General features: G+C 44.5%; 1 protein-coding gene across 12 annotated transcripts in view; it reads right to left on the bottom strand.

Moving 5' to 3' along the window:
- The window catches only part of BRD4 (bromodomain containing 4), an 81,698-nt gene that overhangs the window by 42,198 nt on the left and 22,080 nt on the right, over positions 1-17,420 (bottom strand). For 9 of the 12 annotated variants that reach the window (XR_012501626.1, XR_012501625.1, XR_012501627.1 and 6 more), the window contains one exon: positions 4,098-4,188. The exons of the other annotated variants lie outside the window; for them this stretch is intronic. The gene's annotated coding sequence lies outside the window, so the exon portion shown is untranslated. Of the gene's footprint in view, positions 1-4,097; positions 4,189-17,420 lie in introns of those variants that run through there. 12 annotated transcript variants of the gene reach the window in all.

The raw sequence follows: 17,420 nt of genomic DNA, 5'->3' as shown, positions 1-17,420 counted from the left end.
GATTAAGCATTCCTGCTTTCAAGGATGTTCTTTCCTATCATTCCAACTCATCTAAGTGATTTGAGAAAATTTTAAGGACAGATAGTATTTAGCAGACAACACAACTGTAACATTTTTGAAACTTCAACAGTATTTTCTTTTCTGGAGATTAGGAGTTGAGACAGAGAGAGAAAGACAATGGGCAGGTTTGGGTCTGGGCTTTGGAAGGCAAGAGAGGTAAAGAGAAAGACTGATCCCTGGAGATTAAGTTCAAGTCCTGTCCATTGTGAGAGGCTGACCAGCTATACATTGTACCTATAGTTCCACCTTAAGTCTTGGTCTCCCAGAGAGTCCATGAAGCCCAGAGACCACAGCTTGACTCTGTTCTCCTCCCTAAAGTGACACAGCATGTAGGCAGCAAGATGGAAGGGAAGGCAGGAGTAGCGCAGGTTAACTGGAAGGCTTCATGAACTCTCTTGTGAAATACAGAAACCACGCTTGGCAGAACTTTATGCGAGCTACCAAAACACACATCTGCATTAGGGCCTAGGAAAGCTCGCCAGTAGGGACCAGCCGCTTCCTGGGCTGATGCCCCGTACTTGACACTTGACCTGTATTTACTTATTTAATCTTCAAAGCAAGCCTACAAGGCAGGTGGTGGCATCATTACCTTCATCTTCATTCTCTTGGCAACAAAGAAACAGTGGGTGGTGGTCAGCCGGAGGTCACCCAGGGTTGCGTGTCCCTTGAGTGCCTGTGCTCACCAAGCCCAGGGGCAGAGGCCCAGTCAACCAGCACTGGTGGGCCAGGAGGATATGTGGTTTAGCCGAGGGCACCCCTACCCCACATCTACGTCCTGGCATGTACTATCAACAGACCTGCCCTCCCTGAAGAAATAGCTGAATGTCACAAAACCCTCAAGAAAGTGAGGTTAATTTCCAAAGAATTTCACTCCCATAAACAAATCAAAGTCAAGATAACTCTGGCAGCACCTGGTCAACTGTGACTTGGTCCAAATCACAGGTGAAATCAGCATCACACTTCCCTGCTGATGCCATGGGGTGTGGGGTCAAGGGAAACAGAGACCAAATGTTATTCATGCTTCCCAAGCATTGAAGGGCCCAAAGGGCCATGGATTGAACTTGTCTCAGACCAAGAAAAACACTGGCCAATGCCAGCTGACCTCAGCCTCTTATGAAATTACAAGTTCACAGTAGTACACACATACCCTTCAGACAGAGAAGGTCACCTCTCCATCACTGCAAGGCTCCCCTTTAAAGAATCATTTGGGGGAAGAGTGAGATTCTACTTAGGGACTAAGAGAAGGGGATGGGGGACCTTAACTTTGGTTTAAAAAAAATAGCAAATTTCTTAACATTATTCAATTCGCATCAAATCTTATCTGGTACTAAGAACATTTTTTCTTGAAATGTTACACTGGTTCCAGAAAACTAGTATCAGGTCTGTTTCCTCCTGACCCCAGAGCTGAAGCTCCTTCCCATTCATAGTGAAGGCCCCTGTTTCACTGTGTAACCTATGTCAGTGGGGAAGCACAAACAGGATTACTTTTCCATCTGACCAGCTCTAGCAGCTGATGAGAACAGCACTCGTGTCATCAGCCAGACTGAGCTGTCTGGAGCCTGGCCAGTGCCTGTGCCCTGAGGCAGCTCTTAGAAGTCTTAATTCTCCTTCATGCAGCTTGTACACGGCCCACCCCTTTGCCCCCTTGGACTTTGCCAGGCAAGGCCCTATCACCTCAAGCCTCAAGCCTCAAGCCTGCAGCTTGCCTTAAACCAGGCAACCCAAGGCAAAGATGAGTCAGTCTTCCTGCCAGGGTGTGTAGACACACTCAAGCGCTCTGTCCCCCGTGAGGGAATCAGGCATACAAGGACCATGCAGCCAGGAAAACCAGGATCCAGGCCCAGAGAGGCCACAACCTTGTCAATCAGAATTCCAGCCAGCCCCTCTGCTTTAGAAACCAATCAGCAGGCACATTAACTTAGAGGCAGTGAGAATTTTGTACTGTCTTTTCCCTGTGAAAGCTGTCAGCAGCTGGAAGTACAGTATAAAAAGGTTCTATTGTTACATTCGGCTTACATCATGCTGTTGATGGTTAAATCTGGGCGGATGGATTTGTGAACTTAAAATGTTCCTTAGATGGGCAGGCAGTTAAAATGAAAACAAAACTTTGATGTGGACAAGATCAAAACTGCTTAAACATATACCAGTATGGGTAGGCTAATTTTTCCTACAAAGGGCCAAAGAGTAAATAAAGTCAGCTGTGCAAGACACAGTCTTTGCAATACTTCATTCTGTTGTTGCAGAACTCTTATAGCAGCCCACTGACAATCTTTAGACAAATGACTGTGGCCACATGCCAATAAAACTTGTATTGGTCTACAGGCCTTAGTTTGCAACCCCTGTTCCATAGATTTCTAGGCTTTGTGTCAAAATGAGGGAAGTGTAGATTAAAAAAACGTTATGTTAGAAAAGCAGAATGCAAACTTACAGATGAAATTAAGTAAAGATGTGCAAGTGGGTGGGTACATGAAACCACAAAATGAAGTGGGATAGAGTGGTGGGTTTGTGGAAGACTATACCTATTTATATTTAAAAACCAACCAACCAACCAACAACGCGCCCCCTTTCAGAAGCTCCCACTGACGTCTCTGTTGGTGTGGTCTTTTGATCAGTCTGCCTCAACCTAGTGAGCTGGCCTCCAGGCACTGCTTCTCAAAGCAGCCTTGACCTGGGGAAGTTTCCAAATTAAGAGGCTGAAAGATTGACAGAAACACAATGCCATTAATTCAAACCCTGCATTCCCACCAACCTATGTCTCAGGTTGTGCCCTTTACAGGTAAGGTGGTTAAGAGTGATATTTATTTCTGGCTGCCTCTTTTAAAGTTTTTACTCCCACTCCTCTGTCTTTACTTTTACACCTTTTATTTTTATTTCCAAAACAGCTACTGTGGTGTATGTAATGCTAAGATTAACCCACACTGCAGTATGAGACGCAACAGAACAGGAATGTTATTTCACGTAGAAAAATCCTGCTTTGAGAGGTGGACTCTGATATGGCCAGAATCATGCAGATCATAAAGCCAAGGCAGGTAGTGAGGCCAAGCACTCTACTTAGATGAGAGTTTCCCAGTTGGGAGCAAGCACTGGAATAATGGAGAACGGAAGAATCTGCAAGGCAGCAAGAATGGGAGGTGATGTTCACTTTTCAAAAGATAAATTACTGAAATGAAGAGTAAGAGTGAGAAACCAGGATTAGCCAAACCAGGCTGCCAGTACAGTCTTGGGCTGCCCAGTTGTAGATCAAAAAACTTTTGAGGGCGATGTCACACTGGTTCTCTGAAGCCTCCCATTTACAACAGAAGGATTAAATCCAAGTTCATGATCCTCATAAAATTTAAAACTAGTACAAAAAAGACAACTAAGGGGTTTCCAGCACAGCAAACACCATGGAAACACATTAGTGTTGACCTCCAAGCAGGTGGTGAAAGTCAAGCTGTTTGGGAATTTGGGAAGCCAAGAGAAAGGTAAATCAAATGCAACAGCCAATGGCTAGCACCATACAGGGGAGAGGTAGTCCACTGCCTGTGGCTGAAATGTTCCAGAACACGTCAGCTCACAGGCATACAGTCCTGCTGTGTTTAAGCAGAAACAATATTCAACCAGTGAACAGACCCATGAGTGGGAAAGATGATACTCCAACCAATTTTGCCTACAATTTCATCCCCCAGGAAGCAGCCTCCATGAGTAGGCAAGGCTGGGAGGGTGGAAGGTATCTCTAAGAGTACATCATGCCTCTAAGCTTCTCTTCAAAGCAGCAGAATGGCAGCTGAGAGGGAGACTCAAAGGGATCCACCTACGATTACTGGGGACAAAAGGGGCTCAGAGTACAAGCCTAGCACGAGAGCTTCCAGAGACACCACAATCTGCCATCCAAGTGATACTTCAGCCCTCGCTACCAAGAGTCCTCACTGAGAGGGAAGGCCAATTAGGCCTTCAAAGGCCAGGAGGAGACATGGAGGCACACCAAGGAGCAGACACATCTATCAAGGACAAGGCACACAGCGACTCAGGGTTTAGAGATGCAGGAATCCAGTTACCTTGATAAAGAGCTGATGCTTATGGGTGACCTCTTCTTTAATGATATTATCCTCTGACCTTCACTGTGAAGCTGTATTTTAGAAGAAAGATCTGAGAAAAAGAAGGATACATCTGTCATCATCAGGCACTCTCAAGAAGTGGCTCCGGCTAAGATTACTTTTCCTCTCATCTTGCCTTACTTTTCATCAAGTATAGAACCCAAATAACAGTGAGAGGTGACAGTGTCTAAACTAGACATGTGCTCCCAAGGGTACAATAAGGGCCAGTACTCTGACAGTCAAGCAGCCTCAGGGAAACAGGCAGACGGGCCCTGGCTTCCACACAAAAGTGACTTCCTGATAGGTAGGGGTAAGCCACCTCTCCATGCACTGCAAGAAGGCTTCTGCCCTGTGCGAACACTCAGTGTATCCTTTTGCCATAACAACCTAACCTTGTCAGTTTGAAGTGTATGCATGGGTTTAAATAACCAACCTCCTCTAGATCTCAGTAACTTTCAGAGTGCGAAGAAGCCAAACAGGTACAAAATTCACACTATTTCAGATGAGAACGGCCAGGGAAGTAAAGAACTTCAGAGGGATCTGTTGCTTCGTGAAAACTAATGTTCTTGTTTGCCATGAATCCCACCTGACTTCCGCTGAAGTGACCCACAGGAGCCAACTGCTCCAGCTGACACTGACAGGAGAGCAGGTGTTGGGAAGAATAGGGGGAACAAAGCAAAGCGTTCTGATTTCTCGCAGGAGCCCTGCAGCCTGCTGTGCCCTGGGCAGCAGGACCCTCCTCAGGCAGTGACCACTAGCAAACCAGCCCTAGAGGCTGTGCCCTAGGGGATCCTCAGCTGCAGCCAGACATCTCACAGATTTAGATTCTGTTGCACAGCCCAGGTTTACTCCCTAGCAGACAAGGCCAGGGCAGCTTGTCCTTAGTTCACTTAGGAAAATAAGAGCTGCTCATTGGAGAGGAGCTGTCAGCTCATCAAAAACAAAAACAAAAAGAGCCCCAGTGCACAGGTTCACACTTTCAGTGAATCTGCAGCATTTGAACTCCTTGCCGTCTTTGTGTTTAAACTTGGAAAAGTATTTAAGGATGTGGAACAAACATTCATCACAAACGATGCTTCAAAAACCAGGATGTAGAGCACAGAATGACTAAATAAAAACTGTGTGCATATGCATCCCTGAGAGTGAAAATGCCACCTGCACTCACTGAGTTTAGCAACTGATTTGTGAGTCATGCACCGGGAAAGCTAGAGACCCACGTGCTGGGCAACTTGTCCCCAGCTCACCACATCACTCTATGCGATTCTATGAGCTCTCCCAGACTCCATACTGGACATGTCTCACACAGGAGAGAGCAGAGCTGAACTGGGCTGGTGCCTCCAGTACCTTCTTTGGGGTCTCAATGCCCTCCCACCAATGATTCCCATACCTCTGCGCTGCTTGGGACCTTGGGCAAAGAGCTAGACAGAAGAGGGTCAGAAAAGTGTTCTCATCATGTTACCAGTAACAAGGATGGGTTGCCACGTTCCTCCCCCGCCCCCGCCAGCCTTACTCAGGTGAGAGATGTGGCTGAGCCCCTTCCCTTCACCAGTCTAACAGTGGAGAAGCAAAGGCTTCAAGAGGTGTGCCCAGGGTTCTGGTACTCACAGGTCCCAGGCCTTATTAGGGCAGAAGGACCAATGAGAAAGAATTCAGCAGAGAAGTCACCCAAAATAATAGGTTTTCAGTAGCCCAGAAAGGGAAATAAGAGAAAAACCTGGTGGAGGGTGGCCGCGCAGGGTGCTGCAGAGGAACAGACTCTTTACACTTGCACCACATCTACATGTGTGTTATAGACATAAACGTGACCACTCACACACTTTAATTTTCTAGTAGCCACATTAATGTAAAAGGGTGAAGTTAAAAGTATATTTCACTGAATCCAATACACTTAAAATATCATTTCAATGTGTGACCAATGAGTCAATGTATAATCACTATAAAAAAGGACATTTTATCACCCCCATACTAAATGTCTGAAATCCAAGTGTGTTCTCCACACTTTCAGCATATCTCAATTCAGGAGCTAAATTTTCATTCAAAATATTTGGTCTTATTTAGATTTCATAAAATGTGAGGTTTAAAAAGTAGATTCACATACCTAAGATGTTCCAAATATACTTAAATGTTCTCCAATTGGCATCAGTTTTAAAATTAAAATTAGAATTCAGTAAAATTTAAAAATCCAGTTTCTCAGTCACACGACCACATTTTGATGTTTAAGAGGTTAGTGCTGCCCTTACTGTTAAGATATAGAAGGTTCCTCCTGTAGAAGCTAGGAGGCCTGGGGCATACACTCTAGGAACTCAGCTCCAGAGCCACAGGGACCAAGACCACTACACATTCAGGGTTTGACCCTGGTCAGTCCACATCCACCACCTTTATCATCCTGATTCACTTGTGCTTTATATCAACTTGCTCTTTATAAACTTAAAACATACTTATTTAAAAGAAAACATTAACATATCACATGGATGTGTGAACCTGTTTGAATGGGCGAGACAGACATTTTGGGAGACAATTGGGAAATCTTAATATGGGATGCAATTATTGTTGATTTTCCACAATGTTTATTGTGGTTTTACAGGACAGTGCAAAAGGAAGGAAGGAAGGGAGGAAGGAAGGGAGGAAGGAAGAAGGAAAGAGGATAAAAACATAATGGCAAAATATACATAACATAAAATTTACCATTTTAACCATTTTTATGCATACAGTTCAGTGGCATTAAGTACAATCACACTGTTGGGCAACTGTCACCACCGTCCATCTCCAGAACTTTTTTCATCTTGCAAAACTGAAACTCTGTACCCATTAAACATTAACTCTCCATACCCTCTTCCCTCTAGCCCCTAGTAAGCACCATTCATTCTACTTTCTGTCTGTATGAATCTGACTACTTTTTAACTATCTCATAAATAAGTGGAATCACACAGCATTTGTCCTTTCGTGACTGGCTTCTTCCACTTAACCTATAATATCTTCAAGGTTCATCCATGTGTAGCATGTATCAGAATTTCTTTTCAAGGCTTAATATTCTATTGTATGGATATACCATATTTGTTTATTCATCCATCCATGGACACTTAGGCTGCTTCTGCTTTTTGGCCATTATGACCAATACTGCTATGAACATGGGTATACAAATATCTGTTGAAGTCTCTGCTTTCAAGATAATGCCCTTATTCTCAAAGAATAAGAATAATTCGTTCAAGTGCATGAGGTGAAGTACCACATTTGCAACTCACTTTCAAAGGATTTAGGGGGGAAAAAAACCCAGTGCACTGATAAAGCAGATGTGTCAAACATTAATTGGTAAATCTACTTTTTGTAGATTTGGAAATTTTAAACATAAAGAGAAAAAGAAAAGTCATTAACTTAAAAACCAGCAACAGCTGTTATGAAGAAAAAGGCAATGTAAAAGTAAGTACAATGAAAACAACACCGGCGTGGCTGCTGGCCCAAGATTCTGAGTGGCACTCAATGTGCACAAAGGGAGATTAGCACCCGACAAGACTTTCTCCTCAAAGTGAACAGGACTGTGGGAAACTGAAAAAGTAAATGTGCCCTTCTCCCAGGGGGACTGCTGATCCTGGAACAAGCTGAAGTCACCTTACTTAGGGGTTAGGCATCCCACAATTTGGGAACCTTGCTGAGGGGATGGAGAGCAAATTTATCACAGAAGCTGTATTTCAGGAACAAAACAGGACCAAAGTGGGGCGGGGACAAGGAAGGATGGTGTCAGACCCAAAGATAATTTAAGAAGCCAAATCTTAATCGTTGAGGCCAAAAGGGAGCCCTGGATTAACAGCTAAACCATGATAACACAAAGGAGCAGAGCAGAATAGCAACTGAATAACAGGACTGAGGACAATGAATCAGGACATTGTGTGTCCAGAGGAAAGCGCTCAATTTAAAATCCCCACTAGAGAGGCAGGCAGAGTTGTGGGACTCAGCAGCTTCCTGGATGGTGACACCACACGGGGCAGGTTAGAAGAGGCAGGTGTGGGCCACATGGTCTCAGGCACCACAGCTGCTCCTGGAATTTTCAATGAGGCTGTTCGCAACTTAACTGGGGAGTGAGGAGGACAGAAGTTTGTCCTCCAAGAATTAAACAGTTGATGTGAAAGGAGAGGAAGTGGAAAACATTTCTACAAATGTTAAACATGAGGTACACAAAGGCTTTTAAAGCATGAAGAGTTGTGGGTCACGGCAAACACACCAAAGACAGAGATGAGATGAGAAAATAACTTCCAGAGTCTGGGCTAAAATCCTCCTGGGCCTCAGGGTTCCTTATAACTAGAAGGAGGGGACTGGAACGCAGGCTCCAGAGATAAACTTAGCTCCCTCCCAGAGGCTGTTTTCTGAAATACACAGAATTCAATCGGGACAACTGATACTGCCCTGAGCCCTCCACAATCTTGGATGGCTCCTCTCGCTAGTGGAGCCGTTTTGCATTTCCCTTGTTCTGGCCTCAGCCACAGAGCAGCTGGTGCTACCCAGGACAGTGCACAGTACCAGGCCAATATGAGGAAGTCAGCACATGAGGACGGCTTCCCAACAGAGGTGGAGGGCGCAGTCTCAGGCAGATGGAGGAAGGCAGAGCTGAGTCTACCCTCAATTAATGGCATGAATGAGCTCTTTCATTAGGAAAAGAGAGCACGCAACAATACCATCTGCTATGGAGAGAGAAAGGTCAGAAAACAGGCGCCAAGTCCTCAGCCTTCCACAGGCTGAGAAAACAACCACCTGGGTCCCCATCACACCAAGGCCAAGGCAGCTGGAACAGGCAAGGCCTGAACACAAGAAGCCAAACAATGTGAGCTACATAGTCTGTCTGTCCATAACACCTAGGGGAAACAAAAGTGCAGAACCACCCAAGAAGTGCTTCATCTCTTCCACCTCCACCTCTGGCTGCCCTGTTCAGCTCCCCGACAACCCAACTCAGCCCCCGACATTTTTGTGCTCAGATATCAGTACCCAGAGTCAGCGAGTGTTGAGATGCTTCACCACTATGCCTCCAAATTACTGCAGCAGAAAGTTAGGCTTCTTGCCAACTTAAAATCAGAAAATAGGTGGGCATCATTTCCCCAACCCCAAACCACTAACAGTATAGCTCAATCTGATGAAATCAATAGAGGGGAAACTGGAAAAAGTGTGGCTCACAGAGGCATTGTCCCCTCCCCATGGAGCATCACCCACAGCCAAGAACAGGGAGGCACAGGGCATTAACTCCCAGGGTGCCACCAGTGCCCCAGCAGGGGGCTCAGATCAGGGAAGGCTTCCTGAGGGAGGAATTCACACTTTCATGTTGTCTCCTGGAGAGATCTGGTATAAAGGCAGGTTAGACAAGTTAAAATCATCTGACCTCGAGGCTCAGGTGGGGGTAGGGTGTCACATACTTGAACATAAGAATCCCCAATGATAAGAGGTGTGTGAACAAGGTTTTGAAACCCAGAGAATGGAGTCCCTGAAGATTTTACTGAGGACCCACCTGGGATCAAAATAAGCTCCTATCAAGCCCCTCCCCTGACATTTAAAGCCAAGACTAAATTGAGTGACATGCAAGTTATTAGAAGTGTACTCAAAAGGAGTCAATGTTAAAAATTTACTGCTGGACCATTTCAATTCTCTTCTAACTGCAGCACTGACTTAAGGTATTTTCACTGTGCTTTCACTAATCCTGTTACCATGTTAGAACACAAAAATAGAATCTCTTCCCTTGGAGTTCACCGGTTGCCATAGGAATGGCATCAAAATGCATTATACCTTCAGGTGAAGAAATGCACCATGGGTGCTTAAGAAGGAAATCGCCCTTATCAAATCCAGTTCAAACTCAAATCTTCCCCTCTTTCTTTCCAAATTCAAATCCCTTTAACAATAACAGTAACACCACCACCACCACCACGACCACCACCACCAGGTTCAAGTACACCTGGAGCACAACTCAAAACAGATGCGCTTTAGGCTGGGGGAAAAAAAGGAAATTTCACTCAACACTAACACCAGCCCTGTGGAAGACCCTTGAGGGAAACACAACCAACCTGGCTGGGACCTCCTGGCCAGGGCCCACCATACTCTGCCCCCCAGCCTGGGCACATCCCAGAGGCAACAGAGCTCACAGCACACACTCCTTCCCATTCCAAGTCCAAGGTTTCGTATTTCTGATTTATTCCATTTTCATATTGACCCATATTTGTTAAAGGATAAGCTTTCACCCCCAATAGACACAAGTCCTCTCATGGGTTAGGATCATTATCTCCAGTGAGTAAAGATAGACATATATGCTATTATAGATTTAACTTCAACCCAAGGTATGGTCTGAGGTTTTAGAAGTGTTCTTTATAAAGAAAAGTCTACTGCATTACAGAGTTAATGGTCCCAGCAGGACCTAAAAGGTTAAGAGGTAGGCATGATGGCACCTTAGACTCTGCAAAACTTCAAATCAAAGGGTTCTGTTAAGTTTTGAGCTTGTTCCTTTTGCTAACTTTGCTCTTGTGGTCCAACTATTGCTCTTCTCATAATTAGTTATCTATCTGGCCTGCCCTGCTTCTGACTTCTGATGCCCCACTTCACTGATACGTGCTAATATGCATCTGTCTTGCATGGGTTTATAAGGCGATGGTGCTGAGATGAAGAACAGGCTGAAAAACCAACTGGTTCAGGCTGGCCAAGCACCAGAGTCCTGGGGACAATTGGGTATACCCCTGCCATCAGAGGTGTTTCTGGTTTAGACCAAAACTTTGGATTTCTGACTAAGCCATTCAACAACTTACTGTGTACCCTGTAACACTACAGGCTCTTTGGAATTCAGCACAAAGACACCTACCCCCATGGGCTCATATTTTGGCCCAGAGGGAGGGGGCTGGGGACATACAATCAAGAATGAAAATAACTAAAACTATGTGATGTACCATGGAAAAAAGAAAGGGCGGGGACTTAAAGCACTGGGGCTTTTTAAAGTCTCTACTCCTTGGGACTTTCACAAGCAAGGCTCTGTTGTTCATGATCTCTTCCCATTTCCTCCATATTAATGCATTAAATGGAGTAACAGTCCACCTGGCAAACAAATTTTCTTCATTGAAACATCTCATTCATGTGTAAATTGCTCTAAAGACAGTTCCCAGGTTTGAATCTATTTTGAACATAGGGGCTTGTGGCTTACTTAAAACCACAGCATCCATTCAGTGACAGAATCTTTACATTATCACCTCCAAAGATAATGAAGAAGGACAATTTAATTACCTTTGACTTTTTGCCTACATGTTTATTATACAAGCATTATTTTCCTGCAAAGAGTCAAGTCTGAGAGACAAGTCATTCTTGACTCTACCCCTTAATGGAGGATACAGTAACAGCAAATCATAGGTTTACATTGTTACAGCCAGAAGAATGCAATTCCTTCTGGTATACCAGTTACTTTGTTGTAGTAACAAAATTATTTCCTAAGTAAACGTCACAATTTAAAAGTCCTCTGGAAAGACAACTTCTCAGCTGACCAAAGCCTGATTTTTCATTTCAGGTATGTCCCACTTTTAATTAGGAAAGCAGGCCAAAAAGAGTATCCTAGTTATAACAAGCCACTGTACTTAAATGTTCCCTACCCTGATCTTCTCTCTGTCCCAGAATTCTGAGAAGTTTCACAGCTCCTATGTGCCAAAGGCAAAAGAGTTTCACATCACAACCATCTGAGGAGGTGCCTTCATGACCCCTACCCGTGACTGCAGACTCGGGTGACTTACCTATACCCCAAGGTCTCCTCTTTGCTGCTGGAAACTGTGGCCCCAGAAGCCCTTGCCATTATTTAGGCTAAACAATGAGCAATGGAGAAAGAGGCTTGCCTAAAAAAGCACTGTGAGCACATGAGAAAACACCTATAGCTGTTTCTTTGAAAAGCCCAACACCCCAAACTGAGAGTGTTCCAGGTTTTGGGTTTCATAATTTTGGGCCCAAGAAGATTCTACCAAAGGAAGGAGAGCAGCTATGTGCTCTTCACTGGGCAGGCAGGCAGGACGAGCACCTCCTTTTGGAGTTCAGTGCCCTTGGAAGGGCTCGCTCATGTAAGACTACCATGCCCAGTGCACACCAAGGCATCCTCATAACAGCCATCTACCATCAATGCCAACAGGTCACAGAGGCCCACAGAAGCACCATTCAAAACAGTGACATACAGACAGGGAAAAAAAAGAAAAGAAAAGAAAAGAAAAAGAAACTCACCTTTAACTCAAAACAAGATTAGCTAGTTGAATCCCAATGCCAATGTAAAAACTGAAACTGAAAAAACGCTGAAACTCAATAACCAGAGTGGTTGTTTGAGGGATTTCTGGCCACTTGATGTCCTGGGAGGGTGGCATCAGGTAAGGCTACCACAAAGCCCAATACCACCAAGAAGGCAGGCTTATCTCTGTTCCCAGGACACCAGATTAGAAGCAGCCACTGAAAGGGGAAGAAGCAGTTGACAGCACAGCAGGAAGAAACAGCTGGCAATTTGATAGCAGGCGAGGAGACGATTACGCTGTTTTACCAAAAGAAAAAACAGCCAGTAACTTAACAGCCAGGACAGAGAGCAGAAGCCTTACGTGACCTGTGCAGGCACCACCTGTTAGTCTGTGGTGAATACGATCAATATCCAGCAAGGGGGGCCCAGCTAGCTACCTGGAAGAGGTAAGGCACACACATCAAAAAAATTTTTTTAATTGAAGTAAAATATACATAACATAAAGTTGACCTTTTTTAAGTATACAGTTCAGTGCATGAAGTCCATTCACATTGTTACGCAACCATCACTACCATCCATTTTTTAGAACTTTTTCATCTTCATTTCATCATTTCAAGTTTTCCATCTCAAATGACTACTAAAATAGCCTCAGCACTTAAGTCAGTCAGGGCCTCACATCCGAAATTTCAACAGGGCCCAAATATAGCCAAAATAGTTAACTTAGCTTTAGTAATAAAACTAGACCACAATTCCCTCTGTCTTGAAGACAAAGAAATTGGTGTTCTGCAATGAGGATAGCAAAGGAAAATTCAGGGGCAGATATAAATGAAAACCTTTAGCCAAGCATGTCCAGAACAGTCTGTGACTTGCCCAGCATACACCTCTCCTCACTAGATTGTGTAGCTTCCAGATTCTCAACATTCAGCACCCAACTTAGGGTGAAATCTGGGTACAATGGTTTACAGAACTGTACATTGGTAGCATCTGGAAAACCTTAAAAAAATAAAAAATGAAAAAGATACCTGGGCACCTTCCCACAGAGATTCCAATGAAAAACGTCCCGGTAAGGGCCAAGTATTAGGATTTTCAAAAGCTCCCCAGGTGATTCTTAACATTCAAGCCAAAACTGTGAGCCACTGCACAAATCAAGAACTGCGGCAGCAAAGGCAGGATATACCAGAATTTTGTGACTTTTCACAAATGTAATTCACAAAAATGTGCTCAAAATCTGAAGCTAACATTTCTGTGTTGAGTAAAACATAAATGAAAACACCGAAGTCTAATGGTCTCCTTCCCCTGCAGCTGATAAAATAAAGGTCTAGATGTATAGTTCACAGCCGAAGAGAAAGACAGGCTGGCCTCTACATACATCTGGGAGACAGTTACCAGGCACTCTGCTGTGATCTCCACCAGCTAGGTGGATACACCCTCACGCAGAGATTTCCTGAGTCCACTTGTTTCCTCTCCAGTACAGAAGCCAGAAAGACAGGAAGAGGAATGGTAATATATGATTCTGCTGCCAGCACTGAACACAACAAACTTGGCTATAATTCCAGGGCTAATTTCTGGGTGTGGGATTTCCGTTTCCCACATTTTTCCCCCCAGAAAAGTCTTCTTAACATATCATGGGCAACCAGCAACCTAGGACAGGCTCACGTTCCAAAGGTTCATCAAGCCAGTTCTTGGGACCTCTCTGCCAGGTTCCCAGGGAAGAATGTTGTAAACGATGGCTGGATGCCAGAGCTAATCCAAAATGAACAGAATTGCTGATCTCCTTGGAGCCGGGGGCTCTAGCGCATGGCTGACATCCAAGATTCCCAGGATGCAGAGAACCAGTTTAGGGCGATGCCTGGAGTTTGGGCCCTGTGTGGAGGTGGCAAGGCAGCCAAAGATACAGTCAAAGATAATCAATGGTGTGGCAGGCTGTCCCAGACCCCAGAGGCCATTTAGACAACAAAGAGGGGAAAAGATAAAACTGTTCTTTAGGTACGATTCTTTCTCCAATCGCCCCAACACTCAACCCCATAACATTACTTTATCCTGTTTAGAATTTCCAAGTCAGGTACCAATTGGAGGTGCCATAGATACGCAGTGGTCCAGGAAACAAATCATACAGTTGAAGCTGAACCTTGGCAGAACCTGCCTACTCCATAGAACCAGCTTGCTGAAGGAAGCTGCACCACATGTAAACTCCTACTGCAGCCTGGTGGGGGGGGGGGGCGCGTCACAATCTGTGACACAGAATGTGTCCTTGGCACCTCCGCGCACATGATAGGAGCCCAAGGATTCTGGCCAGGTTCCCCACCTTTCTCAAAGAGATGCTTGTTGTTGTTCACATTATGTGACACTCTGACACTCCTGATTTCTTCCTTTGAATATACGAGGCCTTCCCTGCCTGAAATACCCTGTTCACAGCACCCCATCCTGGCAAACTACTCTCCTTCAAGAAGTCTTCCCTGAGTCCTTACCCACTGCCCATTCCAAGTTTGCCTTAGGTTGGCAAGAGTTCTTGTGGCCAGATTTTGTATTATCACAATCACAGGATCCACTTAATACTGAGAAACTAGATAATTCCCTCTTTAAGAGCTGGACCAAGGCAAGGATGTCCTTTCTTACCACTGGTTTAACACTGTGCTGGAAGTCCTAACTAATGCATTAAGACAAGAAAAAGATACAGACTGGGATGAAAGAAATCAGACTGTCTTTATTTGCAGATGACATGATTGTCTATGTTGAGAATCCCAAAGAATCCACCAAAAAACAGCCTGAAATGAAGAAGCAATTACAGCAAGGTTGTAAGATACAAGGTTAAAGTCAACTGCTTTCCTATATACAAGCAACAAACAGCTGTAATTTGAAACTACAAGCAACCACAGCATCCTCATTGAACTGTCATCATGTTTGTTCCCCTTCTCCAAGTTCATATTTCTGTGGACAGCAAATCAGTGCTTGCCAGGTTGAAAGGCCCCAACAAACATTTGAAGAAAGCCAGAAACTAACCATGGATGCCAGCCATACAAAGCCCAAAGCCTGAGACAGAGGACCCCCAACCCCAGAGAGGGAGGGCAGGATGCCTGCAGACAAGCTGGTGTGTTTTTAGACAGCAGTAATGCAGAGTGTGTCATGGCTGCTACAGTGAATAGGGAACAGAGAGGATCAGTGTAGTGGGTGAGGTGGCACCACAATGTGCAATGTATTGATCTCCTAAACTGTACCGAGCTTCTGAAGCAGCACTCTACCCACTGGGAAATCTAGAGGACTAAAGGGAGACAAACCAATTTACTCTCAATCCTCTGAAAAGCTGCTTAACAAAAGTCGTATGTTGATAGAAGCTTCTCTAATCTGGTTCCCTAAGCACATGACCCCTTTGCCTCTCTTTTATGAGGAAGTGGTCTCTGATGGTGGTGACCCCCCAGGTGAAAGACTTCAGAGCCAACAAGACCTTGGTTCAGATCATGCCCATGTGACCCTGGACAGTCACCTTTGCCTGAGGCCCTTCTTCTATTGGAATTTTATAATATCTACCTTGTGTTTTTGCAAGCACTTAAAAAAAAAAAGAAAAGAAAAGAAAAAAGAAAACAATCAGCACAGCTTCTAGCAAATAATTTTTAAAAAACTTTTTGTAGTTCCTTCCCCTCCTACACACAAACAGGTAATCACAAGAAGTGTAACAGTAGCAGCCCTCAGTTACAGTCTCACAATCTTCATAAAAGACACAGCATGGCAGCCAGGTCTGGCATCATTGCTATTATGGCACTTTCAAATGTCAGAAAGGCCAGGGAGTCCTGACACCCTCCTGCTGACCAGCTCACACAGACTGTAAGGCCTTCCAAAGCTGTTTCTTCGCGGTTCTAAATTTATGGAGAGCATTTCTCTTTTCTGTCACTAAGAAAATATCAAATGGAATATATTACCCATCTTCACAAACAAGCAATGTACAAACAAGGCAGAGATGCATTCCAAGCCCCTGGACTCTGTCTTTATAGAGTTTGTAAATCGCCTTGGGGGGCTTCAATTGTTTCTCAAGTTTTCTACTCACCAAAGCCTGACACACTCCCATACCTTCCTTTGTTTTGTCTACTGGGCAAGTACAAGGAACTTTCTATTTGCATAATTAACAGGTCTCTTTCAGAACTTGTTGACGTTTCATCTGCTATTGGAGTTACCTGCACAAAGGGTTCAGGTCTACCTAGTGGGAGATACCGCACTTGCTGAAAAAGGGAATACAGATGTGGGTTCCAACTATGAGAGTCCTCATTTCCTCTTGTCCAAGGCCAGCCCTCATCACAGGGGATGTAAGAGGCAGAAAGCAGCCAGTTCACTTGGAAATCGAAGATGGAATGGTAACAGCAACACAAAGGGCCCAGGAGCAGGGAGGAAGGCGTGCTATCTATGTGTCTTCATTCCCAATCTCAGGCATTTCTGTGATCTCATCTTCAAGGTGAAGGCAAAGCATAATAGGAAGTTCTGTTACAACCAGCGATGTCCCCAGATGGGAGAACCACTACCAGCCACAACGTAACAGGTGGTCAGACACCAGGTTATGCAGCAGCCAACAACTGTGACAAAGATTCCTGTGTGTCTGTTCTAGGCAGGCAATGGGCACAGGTGTGCCCCAGGCAGGCCCAAAGACTCACAACCCAATTGAAACTTCATTATTAAGCGGTGGGCCCTGCATAACACACATACATGGGTTGAACTCCACAAAAGGAAATATTTACTTTAAGAACTGCTGGAAAAGTTTTTTTGCCTGAATCTTGGCTAAATCTCTATGAGACTGGTTAACTAGAATGGCTGTTAGGAAAAGAACTGCAAAACGCTTTCCTTGCATTCTTAATGTAAAAGCTTGTGGTCACATCATTCCTCACCCCACTGTACCCTGAAAAAGGGAAGAAACTGCACTTCCATATAGCTTCCCTTACACTTGTGAACTAATCCACAATTTTAACAACCTATTTCCCACAATCAGAAAATCAGCTTAATAAAAAGAATGCTGAATCATTCATCCCTAGTAAAATACACAATCAATCCAACTCCACAGAGGCCTAGAAAAGAAAATAGTTCCCACAATG

This window comes from Camelus bactrianus, chromosome 22, assembly GCF_048773025.1.
Source record: "Camelus bactrianus isolate YW-2024 breed Bactrian camel chromosome 22, ASM4877302v1, whole genome shotgun sequence".
NCBI lineage: Eukaryota > Metazoa > Chordata > Mammalia > Artiodactyla > Camelidae > Camelus > Camelus bactrianus.
This window is presented reverse-complemented; position numbering and strand designations above follow the sequence as displayed.